Below are 12,191 nucleotides of genomic sequence, written 5' to 3'. Positions count from 1 at the left end.
AAAGTTAAAAAAATGATCTCGATTTGTATTTTATTTGACACTTGGAGACATTATATAAAAATTCCCTGGCATCGTGGGGATCATAAACTGGGACTTATATTTAGATTTTCTGTTTGCGGGGCCATCTCTTCTCATTAAATGCCAGCCTCCTTGATCAATGTGATGTACATTTTACTTCAAGTTCTTTCACAGAACCAAAACGATACATTATAAAATAAACATCAGGTTGACTTAAACTATAGAACTTGTCAAGATATAATTGGTTGTATATTTGTAAACCTGAAGATCAAAGGCAGTATTTAGAAAATTGAAAAACTGCTAGTATCCAAAATATACACTTATTTGTATTTATGTAAGAAGAGTTTAAATGGACTGAGAAGGTGTGGGGTTTATAAGCTAGGAATGAAATTGTTTTGGGAGGTGTGTTTTTGGAGGAGTGACATTGAGGTAACGATTTCTCTTTTCGTTGCATACAGCTATTCTTATTACTCAGTATCTGGGGAAAGTCCAAAAGGAAAGAAAAGGAAAAAAAAAAAAAGAAAAAAAAACCAAACCCATGCCAACTCTACAGGAAAATAGTGCCAAATATTAAATGGAAGAAAAGTAAATAGCAGCTGAGTATTTATAGACGTTTGTAATTATCCTCTGAAATTCCACCCACAGATGTTCCCTTGGCTGTTTATAACTTGTTGGTGAAGGTATTAGATTAAGTTTTTGATTTTAGATGACATCATTCTAAAGTCACGTGGCTGCTGAGAATACCTACACCCAGCATCAGTCCTGTCGTTGGTTCAGTTGTTTGGGAAGAGAGAAGCTGAAGAACCTCGTAAGGGGAATCTAGGCATAAGTGACTTCACTAATCATAGAAATAAAGTTTTCTTCCTTCTAATACAAATTCCAGGACCCTGCCCCTCCCTATAAAGTCTCTTTTATTAGCCTGGGGTGAGGCCCAAGATCTTCAGGTGATTTGGGTGGCCTGAGGAAAACGTGGAGAAATGCTGCCGCACAGGGACTGGCTTAAAGGGTTTCTGCAATGAAGGAATTTCCAACAGGGGTGAATCGGAGAAACAGGAACCTAAACTCTATTGCTGAATGGATTTTGTGTGTGAACTAGCTTTCTAGAGACCCTAAGATAATGATGAGTCATTAATCATGATTAATCTTTCCTGGAAGATGAAGGGTTAGCTCATAAGAAATACTCTGCTGATACTTTGGCATTCTAAATCTGTAAGAGTTAAAAACACTTTAAAAAAAACAAAACAAAACTGTGTGCCAGTTTGTTTTAAGTGTATTATTTACACAAGCTAATAGAGATACTGATTTCTAAATCTAGCCCACCTCCCATTCTGGGGCATTCGCAGAGTTTGCTTGTTGTAATTAGTCACTTAACATTAAACACAGACCCCACCCCTTTCAGGGTAGTACCTCTTTAGGTCTGATAATTTTGAAATGCTGGAAGTTGCGCTGAGATTAAGTTCTAAAAGGGCAATTGAAGGTTAGTTGAGTGTTTAATAAAAGAGTTAGGGAGACGCGCCCATGCAATCAGCTCTCATTCCTGAACAAGTTTGTTTACACATGGCCCACGCCTTTCACTGTCAGAAGCTTCCCAACTTGGCTTTTCTCTCAGCAATCTCAGTATTTACATAGGAGGTGTCTCAGGGCTGAGATTGCGACCTTCAGGTAGATATGGCACCAAGAGATCAGCTAATGACAGAAAAACAGTTTCTTCCAATGTCACACCAGATGAGCCCTGAGAATCAAAGGACACACAAACATGCCATGAGGAAACTTCAGATCCTGTTGTGTTCTCCCAATTATAATAAGAGTAGCACATAAAGAACAGTGTAAGAGATACTTAAAAAAAAAAAAAGACACGTTTAGTTTTAAATAAGACTTAATTGAAATTGCCTTGCTACAAGGCTGAACTCCGGTAAAAATAGGAAATAAAGCACAAGTCATTTTTGCCTCAGGTCACAGATTCAGATATTGAAGGTCATCACCTTCTGTTGCCCCTCGTCTATCCCATCTTCAACAGACCTGTACCTGTCAGGCTTGACCCTTATTTCCTGTTTACTTGTCCTTTTTAGACTATTCCTTGAATCTGTAGTACCCTCCCCCATTCTGCTGGCTCTCCTTTTCTGAATCAGAGCTCTCCTTCAAGGTCTATTTCAGGTAATACCTTCTTTGTGGTTATTCCTTGAACCTCAGAATAATCTTTCCTCTTTCTGCCTTAATCTTTCTTATCATTCTTATACCTTCTACTCCCTCCTTAATATAGTTATTTATGTAATTTTAAAAATCTCCTTTACTATACTACACACCCTTTAAGGTTATATATTGATTTTTTCATGCTCTACAGTATGTAGGAATAAAGCATGTTTTTTTTGGATGAATGAATGAAAGAAAGTGAGAATTTATCAGAAAGCCCTGCATTTGCCAGGAAAGTTGCAAGAGTTTTTAATGAGCTTTTCATCAGATTTAGACCAATGCTTCTGAAGAAAAAAGCAAATTGACTATGAATTACTGATGGGAATCCTTTCTCCTTTTGGACCAGGTAATGTGATTGTTTATGGAAAGCTCCTCCATGGTAAGACTACAGTAGTCATAATGGTGGGAATAGTCTTCATAGTTGTGTATCACCAGTGCACCAAGCACCAACTCCATTGTATTTGTGAGCTCATTTGCTTTGCTCATCAACCCTCTGAGGTGAATACTATTATCATCTGCATTATATAGATGAGGAAGTGACTTGCCCAGTTGAACAGCTGACCGTGGGATGAGCACACAGGTGAGTTTTTACTAAAAGCTCCTACCCACAATGTGCAGTAGGCAGCACCTAAGGGGTCAAGAAACTGTTTTAGCCCTCTTGCAAGGCAGTCTGTTTTCTTTGCCCTCTAAAAATGAGAACTATAATCTTGATAGTTCTTATTGTAATTTTTAAAGTTGTGTCTATTTAAAACTCCAGATATTTGGCAAAACCCAAGAATCAAAAAGTCAGCTATGAATAATTTTTCTAAACCTATGTAGAGCGTAGACACCCTTCACGGTGGTAGTATTTATGGAATTCTGAAGTTTGGTGGCCTTCTGGGTATTGAGTCAATTTGTGTCCACAAAAGTCCTTTCAAAAAAAAAAAAAAAAAAAAAAAAAAATGTGTCTAGTAGAGATGGCAATTGGATCCAGTGTCATGTGGGGGCTGTGGGTATGTGGATGGAGTGCCATGGAAGTGTGACATTCTGATAACCCAAAACCAGGAGTAATGATATCAACAAATGGCTTGTGATATTATGTGATATTATTGAAGATATTTCTTTGGTCGCCCTAGTCCTCCTCAGTGTTTCCTTATAGGATGTTAGAAAGAAACAGATGGACATCTGTAACGGTTTAATCACACATAGCAAGTAGCAATATATTGGATAAGCTTATCCCAAATTGGCTTATATTCCTGAGACTGAGAAGCAAAGTAAATTCAATAAATTGAAGTGTTTGCAATTAAGGGTGATAAAGGATAAATTAATAACTTTCAGCATAACACAATGGCTTAGATCTCTGAATTACCATTTTAGAAGAGGAAAATATATAATTTGTGTCTTTTCAAAGTTGTGCTAAAGATATTTAAACCAGAATGCCTGAGACAAAGGAAAATCATTTTTTTAGAAGGTTCCTGTGCTTTCCAGGTGTGTTGTCTTTGAAATCTCCAAATTATTCAGTGAAAAGGAGAAAGGGAGAGAATATGAATCATTACTCTTAGAATCTTTTATATTTCCTGAATGATGAACAATAATCTAAATAGATTATCCAGTAAAGATTGTGCTATAGTCATAACTTCATCAGGAAGTTTAGAGATGGTTCATATTGCTTCCTTTCTCAAAAAAAAAAAACTTCTCTCAGAACACACCCATCCACATTTTTCTCCTAATCATTATTTGTTTATGCTAAACATATACAGGCAGATATTTTCATCAACCTCCTTCCTCTATTATAGTTGTTTGTTTCTGTTGTCTTCCTCCTCAAAAACTGATACAGACAAGAGACCATAAGCCAAAACTGGTATCAAAGGACAAAGAAAGTCATTATATAATGAAAAAGGAGTCAATTCATCAGGAAGACATAACCACCATAAATATTTTACCGAACATTAGAGTACCCAAATAAATCAAGCAAATACAAACAGATCTGAAGAGAGAAATAAACTATACAATAATAGTAGAGGACTTCAGCATCCCATTTTTATCATGGATCCATCATCCAGACAGAAAATCAATAAGGAGACATTGGGCTTGACCATACTTTATACCAAGTGGACTAACCAGACATATATAGGATATCCCACCTAACAGCAAGAGAATACACATTCTTCTCAAGCACACACAGAAAATTCTTTAGGATTTATATGATCTATAATGATAGATCATTATAAGTCACAAAACAAGTCTTAGCAAATACTTAAGACTGAAATCATACTATGTTTTTGACTATGTTTTGGCTACTGTGTTTTGACTAGCATGAAACAAGAAGGTAATAACTGGAGGAAAGCTAGAAAATTCACAAATATGTGGAAATTAAGCAACACACTTCTGAACAAACAATGGATCAGAGGAGAAACCAAAAGGAAAAAAAAAATCTTGAAACAAATGAAAATGGAAACACATATCAAAACTATGGGATGCTGCAAAAGCAGTTCTAAAGTGGAATTTCACAGTGATAAATGTCTACATTAAGAAAAAAGAAAGATCTTAAATAAACAACCTAATTCACACCTCAAGGAATTAGAAAAGAAGAAAAACTATTGTGCACCTGAAACCAATATAACACTATGTTAACTATACTGAAATTAAAATTTTAAAAAAGAAGTAGAAGAAAAAAACAAAGCCCAGAGTTAGCAGAAGGAAGGAAATAACAAAGATCAGAGCAAAAATAAACGAAATAGAGACTAAAAGACAACAGAAAGGATCAACAAAATGAAGAGTTGGTTTTATTGACAAATCTTTGGCTAAACTAAGAAAAAAAGAAGACTCAAAATCAGAAAATGAAAGAAGAAATATTACAACTGATACTACAGAAATACAAAAGATCATAAGAGACTACTGTGAACAATTATATACTAACAAATTGGATAACCTAGAATAAATGGATAAACTTCCGGAAACATACAACCTACCAAGATTAAATCATGAAGAAATAGAAAATCTGAACAGATCAATAAGGAGTAAAGAGGTTGAATCTGTAATCAAAATCGCCCAGTACAGAAAAACTGATGGTTTCACTAGTGAATTCTACCAAACATTTAAAGAAAAATTAACACTGATTCTTCTCAAACTTTTCCAAAAAAAATGAAGAGGAAGGAACACTCCCAAATTCATTTTACAAGGCAAGCATTAACCTAATACCAAAGCCAGATAAAGACACTACAGGCTAAAATTCCTGATGAACAAAGATACAAAAATTCTCAACAAAATTAACAAATCAAATTCAACAATATATTGAAAGGATCATACATTATGATCAAGCAATATTAATTCCTGAGGTACAAGGATGCTTCAACATACACAAATCAATAAAATGTAATACACAGATTAATAGAATGAAAGATAAAAATCATATAATTATCTCAATAGATGCAGAAAGATCACTTAACAAATACAGCATCCTTTCATGATAAAAATTCTCAACAAATTGTATATAGAAAGAATATACTTCAACATAATAAAGGCCATCTATGGCAAGCCCGCAGCTTATATAATATTTCACAGGGAAAGGCTGAAATCTTCCTCTCTAAGATCAGGAACAAGACACCTAAGGTGCCCACTTTCACCACCTATTCAACATGGTACTGGAGTTCTAGCCAGAGCAATCGAGCAAGAAAAAGAAATAAAAGCCACCCAAATCAGAAGGGGATAAATTGTCTTATTTGCAGATATATCATTTTATATAGAGAAAATCCTAAAGATTCCACCAAAAAACTGTTGACTAATCCATAAATTCAGGAAAGGTGCAAGATACAAAATCAGTATACAGAAAATGGCTACCTTTGTATACATTAGCAATGAAATAGCTGAAAAAGAAATAAAACACAATCATATCAAAAATAATAAAATACTTAAGATAAGTTTAATCAAGGAAGTGAAAGATCTCTGCCCTGAAAACTATGACATTTTGATGAAGGAAATCAAAGAAGACAAAAATAAATGAAAGATATCCTGTGTTCAGGATTTGAAGAATTAATATTGTTAAAATGTAAATACTGTCCAAAGCATCTATAGATAAATGCAATCTCTATCAAAATTCTAGTGGCATTTTTCACAGAAATAGAAAAAAGTCCTAAAAGTTATATGGAATGACAGAAGATCATGCATAGCTAAACAACCGTGAAAAAGAAGAACGAAGCCAGAAACATCACACTTCAAGATTTCAAACTCTAATACAAAGCTATAGTAATCAAAACAGCAGGGTACTGACATAAAAACAGACACATAGACCAATGGAAAAGAATCAAGAGCCCAGAAATAATTTACGATTATTTATGATCTGCTAATATTTAACAAGGCACCCAAGAGTACTCACTGGGGAAAGGATAATCTGTTCAATATACAGTGTTGGAAGGCTGGATAACCACATGCAGAAGAATGAAATAGGGCCCTTATGCACCATCTCAAAAATAATTTGAAATGGATTAAAGACTTAAGCATAAAGACCTGAAACCATAAAACTTCTAGAAGAAAACATAAGGAAAAAGCTTCTTGACATTGGTTGTGGCAACAATTATTTGAATATGATATCAAAAGCACAAGCAACAAAAGCAAAAATTAGTACGTGGGTCTTTATCAAACTGAAAAGCTCCTACACACCAAAGAAAGTCACCAACAAAATGAAAAGGAAACCTATGGAATGGGAGAAAATATTTGCAAATTTGGTTAATATCCAAAATATATAAAGAACCTATACAACTCAATAGAAAAAAAAAAGTCTGATTAAAAAATGGGTAGAAGAGCTTAATAGATATTTCTTCACAGAAGACATACCAAATGGTCAACAAGTACATGAATAGGGGTTCAGTATCACACTAATCATCAGGGAAGTGAAAATCAAAACTCAATGAGATATCATCTCACACCTTTTAGAATGGCTATCATCAAAAAGACAAGAGATGACAAATGTTGGAGAGGATGCAATCCCTTGTGCACTCTTGAAGAATGTAAACTGGTGCAGCCACTATGGAAAATAGTATGGAAGCTTCTACTACTTTATGATATAGCAATTCTGCTTCTGGGTATGTATACAAACGTGTGTGTTGTGTGTGCATGTGTGTACACACAGGAATATTATTCAGGCACAAGAAAGAAGGAAATCCTGTTATTTGGGAAAATACGGATAGAACTTGAGGGCATTATGCTAAGTGAAATAAATCAGACAAAGACAAATACTGTATAATACCACTTAGATGTGAAATCTAAAATGCTGAATTCACAGAAGCAGAGTAGACTGGTGGTTACCATGGCTTGGAGTGGGGGTGGGGTCATGGGAGAAGCAGGGTGATGTTGATGGAAGGGTACAAACTTCCAATTATAAGATGAACAAGTTTTAGGGATCTAATGTACAACATGGGGATTATAGCTAATAATACTGTTCTATACTTGAATGTTGCTAAGGAAATAAGATATGAAATGTTGTCATCCCAAAAAAGAAAGGGTAATTATGTGATATGATGGAGGTGTTACAGTGATAATTTTTTTGCAGTATATCAAATCAACATGTTTTGTGTTGTAAACTGACGCAACGTTACACGTAAATTGTATCTCAGTAAAGCTGAACGCAAAGCTGATACCAGGAAGTGAGGAAACTATGGAGGAGGGCATATATAACAAATAAACCCAGTGTGTTGTTTAGCTAAGAGTTACCTATCACAACATATGTAACTTATAACTAACAAAACTTAAATTAAAAATAGGAAAATAATAAATTTAAATATTCAATGGGAGAAAAATTGATCTAGAACTGAGCTTCCTATCTTAGCTGAGTACCTTTCTAACAAGTAGAACAATGTAATGGAAAGAGCACATGTTCCGATTTCTTCCATGGCTTTGCATCTCCCCTGTGGTATTTACTGGCTGTGGACCTCAACTTCAGAGGCTTAGTTCTCTTATCTGTCAAGTGTGATAATAATGTCTCCTTTGCAGTGTTACATTGCAGATTAGACATGAAATAGACAACAATTATCTTTTTCTTCCAGGATTCAAATTAAACACGTTGAAGTTGGAGGTGCAGTGATACACATCTTCCTTTTGATATGCCTAATCTTTAATTACAAAATAAATGTAAGTCTGTGTTCTCATGTAAGGTCTCAGCCATACTCTACATTCAATCTTTCTAACCTCTGAACATGAAGTTTCTTGATGATGTCTGCTTAGAATTTTCTCAAATCTTCCAAATCCAGTTTCTTCTTTCTAGGCATAGGGCCATAGTCCCACACCAAGCATGGAGCATTTTTTGCTTCTCTTGCCTTATGCATCCAGACTTAAAGACTAATACCTTTGTTAAGTTTAAGTTTACCTTGACTCAGTTCCCTTTTCTTAGGAACATTTCCTGCCTCAATGTTGATCAGAGCCAAATTTCTCAATTTTTTCATCTAATTCTTAAATATTTTTTTTGTTTTTAAGATTTTATTTATTTGACAGAGAGAGAGATCACAAGTAGGCAGAGAAGGAGGCAGAGAGAGAGGAGGCAGCAGGCTCCCTGCTGAGCAGAGAGCCCGATGTGGGGCTCGATCCCAGGACTCTGGGATCATGACCCGAGCCGAAGGCAGAGGCTTTAACCCACTGAGCCACCCAGGCGCCCCTCATCTAATTCTTTTAGACAGTAAATTTCTAAATAGTTTATCTCCTTGCAACTCTGTTTCAAAGTTCCTTGTTTCTATAGTTACAGACTGTATAGACACATAGTATCAAGTATATTTTGAGAATCATTTTAGGCCCTTTTTGGGTGTCCCTGGGTGCTCCTTGGACATAGGAGCAGTGTTTTTTAGGGGGAGACAACCTTAAGAAAATTCCCAACTGTTGCCATTGTTAATGCAGATGATGGTCACTGGCCCATGTAGATAGTGTAATTGAAAGAGACTAATGTACCACGGATAATTACTTGATCTCTGGAATTTTGTAGGATTGTAGATGGGAAGTAAAATCACACAGGTGATTCTTAGGGATGATGTAAGTTTATTAAGAACATGTAATCTCAAATTTTAACTATTATCATTTACTAGCTGTATGATCTTGAATAACTTAACTTTTCTATACCTTGATTTTTCTCATCTATAAAATTGTGATAATAATTGTACTTACCTCATAAAGCTGTTTTTGAGAATTAACTAAAATAATACAAATCGGGTGCTTAATGTAGTGCTTGGCACTCAGTACATGTTAGTGATTTTTATGGTGTTACAAGCTTATAGCTTTCACATTTGTAATGACCCTATAGTTTAAAAATATTTCCTCATATTGCTAAAATACATTTCTTCAAATAAAGTACTGCCTCAGCCAGTGACTCTACCCGAACTTCTAATTCAAGAAAGTGACCTACCCATTTGGGAGTGTCATGAATTATTGGTGTCTGGTTACTGGAGTTCTTTTAGCAGTATCTGAGCATGAACTCATTTTACTTTTGTACCTCCATTTACATTCAAATCAGTAAATCCCCAATTATGAGGAAGAACAGGACCTGCAACCTGTCTTTCTTGGCTGTCTAGTTAGTACCCATATAGGACAGGAGAAAAATCTGGCTTTATTCATTGGGATTTAACAACAATAAACAGGAGTGGCTCAGGATAATGCATGAATCCTTTGTGTAATTCTTCTAAAGGTAACTCGGTGGTGAGTGAAGGAAAAATGGTCTCATTTAACAATTTTAAATTGTCTCATTTAAACAGAGCTAAATAATACCATGTTTTTCTTGACCACAGAAACCTAGCTGAATTCCTTTTCTTTGAAGCTATTCTGACCTTAAAGTCCTCAACATACAATTTGGTTCTTAATTATGTCAGGCTGTTCAGTTTCACGTGTGTGATTCTCATTTCTCCAAAGATATTGGAAGAAATTTGATGAGATAGATCATGTTTCCTTTTCTGCCAGGCTCAAGTGCAAAGAAATGTAACAAGCTGAACAATCATACCACATATTGGGAAGAAAGATTGTTTAGTTAAATTGGGAAAAATGGCTCACTTATATGCAGAATAAAACTTGGGACCCTACCTAACATTACGTACATGGTGGACTTGAGATACATTGAAGACATAATATAAAAAGTAAAACTATAAACTTAATAGAAGAAAATATAGTAAAATATTTTTATGACTTAGAGGGAATGTCTTCTATAAAAAATTTATAAAAAACATGAACATAAGACAAAGAAAATTGATGAAGATGATTACTTCAAAATTATGGATTTCTTTTTCATGAAGAACAGCATAGTCCAAATTAATAGAAAACAGAATGGATAACTGTAATTTCTACAACCAACAAACTGTTTGTATTTGGAAAATATAAGGAACTTCTGGAAAATAACACTAATAAAACAAAATAATTCTAATAGTGAAACAGGTAAAGGATAGGTACCAACAGTTTATAAAAATGAAAAGTTTGCTAATAAGCATGTTTGATAGTGCACAAACTCATTAGTAATTAGAAAATTAGTAATTAGAAAAATAAAATTAAATCCAAATAAGATATAACTTATTGCTTATTAGGCTGGCAGAAATCAGCAAGCCAAGTAATACCAAGTGTGGGCAAAGATGTGGGGACCTGCCCTGCTGACGGAATGTACACTGGTTCAGACATTCTGAAGAGCAATCCAGCTAGTTAGTCAAGTTAAGTGGATGCACACCCAATGACCCAATGACTCTGCCTTCAGAAGAACTTGCAGAGGTCCATAGGGGACAAGCAGGAGGTAGTTTAGTGCAGCATCTCTTGGGATAATGGGCAGGAGGTAAAATATGGCAGATACAGACTGTGAATCATTCTGTGGCCACCAATAGCAATGGATTAGATGTACATTGAGCAACATGGATAGAGCTTAAAAAACAGATCTGAGTAAAAAGGTCTGAAACAAAAGGTGATGCCAGGGACTGAATATTTGTTGCCCCTCCCTCTGGCCCCCACTCCATACCCCCCCACCAACCCCGGCCCGGATTCATATGTTGAAATGCTAACCCTCAATGTAATGGTATTAGGAGGTGGGGCCTTTGAGAGGTGATTAGGTCATGAATGGGGTTGGTGCTCTTATAACAAGAAACCCAGAGAGCCCTTTATGTCTGCTCTCATCCATGTGAGGATATGTCTAGAAATCTGCAGTCTGCAACCTGAAAGAGGGTCATCTCCAGAACCTGACCACACTGGTCCCTGATCTCAGACTTCCAGCCTCCAAAACTTTGAGAAACAAATTTCTGGTATTTCTTAGCCATCCAGTATCTGGTACTTTGGTATAGTTGTCCAAACTGACTAAGACAACTGAGTTATAACACAAAGAATAAATTAAAGACACGTGCATACAAAACAACAAAACACATTTTTACAAGAATGACTGCAAACAAAAGAATACACATGAAATAAAGAATGAAATAAAGAAAAAAAAAAAGAATGAAATAAAGAATGGTAGCTTGCAGGGAGAGGTGAATGAAAATGTGTTATGAGAAAAATAACGACGACCCCAGAAGTGCCTTGCCTGCACTCGTGATGTGTTATTACCTTTGCACCTGAGGCTCCTTCATTCCTAGAAATGCATGCTTTACTGAAACCTTAAAGTGCGTTTTCAAACACAATTTTGCTATTATAAATGCACTTTGCCTTTATTTCCTTTTAAAAGATCTATTGCATTCCTTTCCATTTACTTCAGTAAAGATAGTGTCTTGGTTAGCCTAAAACAACAACAATGTTGGCTGTAAAACATAAAGGAAACATTTTAAACTTTCTTGATTTATTGTAAACAGTTTCCAAGTTCAAAGAATTTGTATATCGAAGACAGGTTATTTTTTATTATTGTTTTTACATTGAAGAAGTTATGTGGAGTCACTCAGGGTTAGAGGGCTAAAGGAAGTACCAGGGCACGTGCCCAGGTTTCTTTGGCATTCCCCAAGAAAAGATTGCAAATGCTGTTTTCTAAGGTACTATAGATATAGAGGAATGGAAGAATATATTTCAGCCTACAA

General features: G+C 35.3%; 1 protein-coding gene across 1 annotated transcript in view; it reads right to left on the bottom strand.

Moving 5' to 3' along the window:
* The window catches only part of LOC111148830 (transmembrane protease serine 11A-like), a 40,920-nt gene that overhangs the window by 22,531 nt on the left and 6,198 nt on the right, over positions 1–12,191 (bottom strand). The gene's annotated exons all lie outside the window — the stretch shown is intronic.

This window comes from Enhydra lutris, unplaced genomic scaffold (assembly GCF_002288905.1).
Source record: "Enhydra lutris kenyoni isolate GAN:26980312 unplaced genomic scaffold, ASM228890v2 scaffoldscaffold21, whole genome shotgun sequence".
Taxonomy (NCBI): domain Eukaryota; kingdom Metazoa; phylum Chordata; class Mammalia; order Carnivora; family Mustelidae; genus Enhydra; species Enhydra lutris.
Note: the sequence above shows the minus strand (reverse complement) of the source record. Positions and strands in the feature narration are given on the sequence as shown.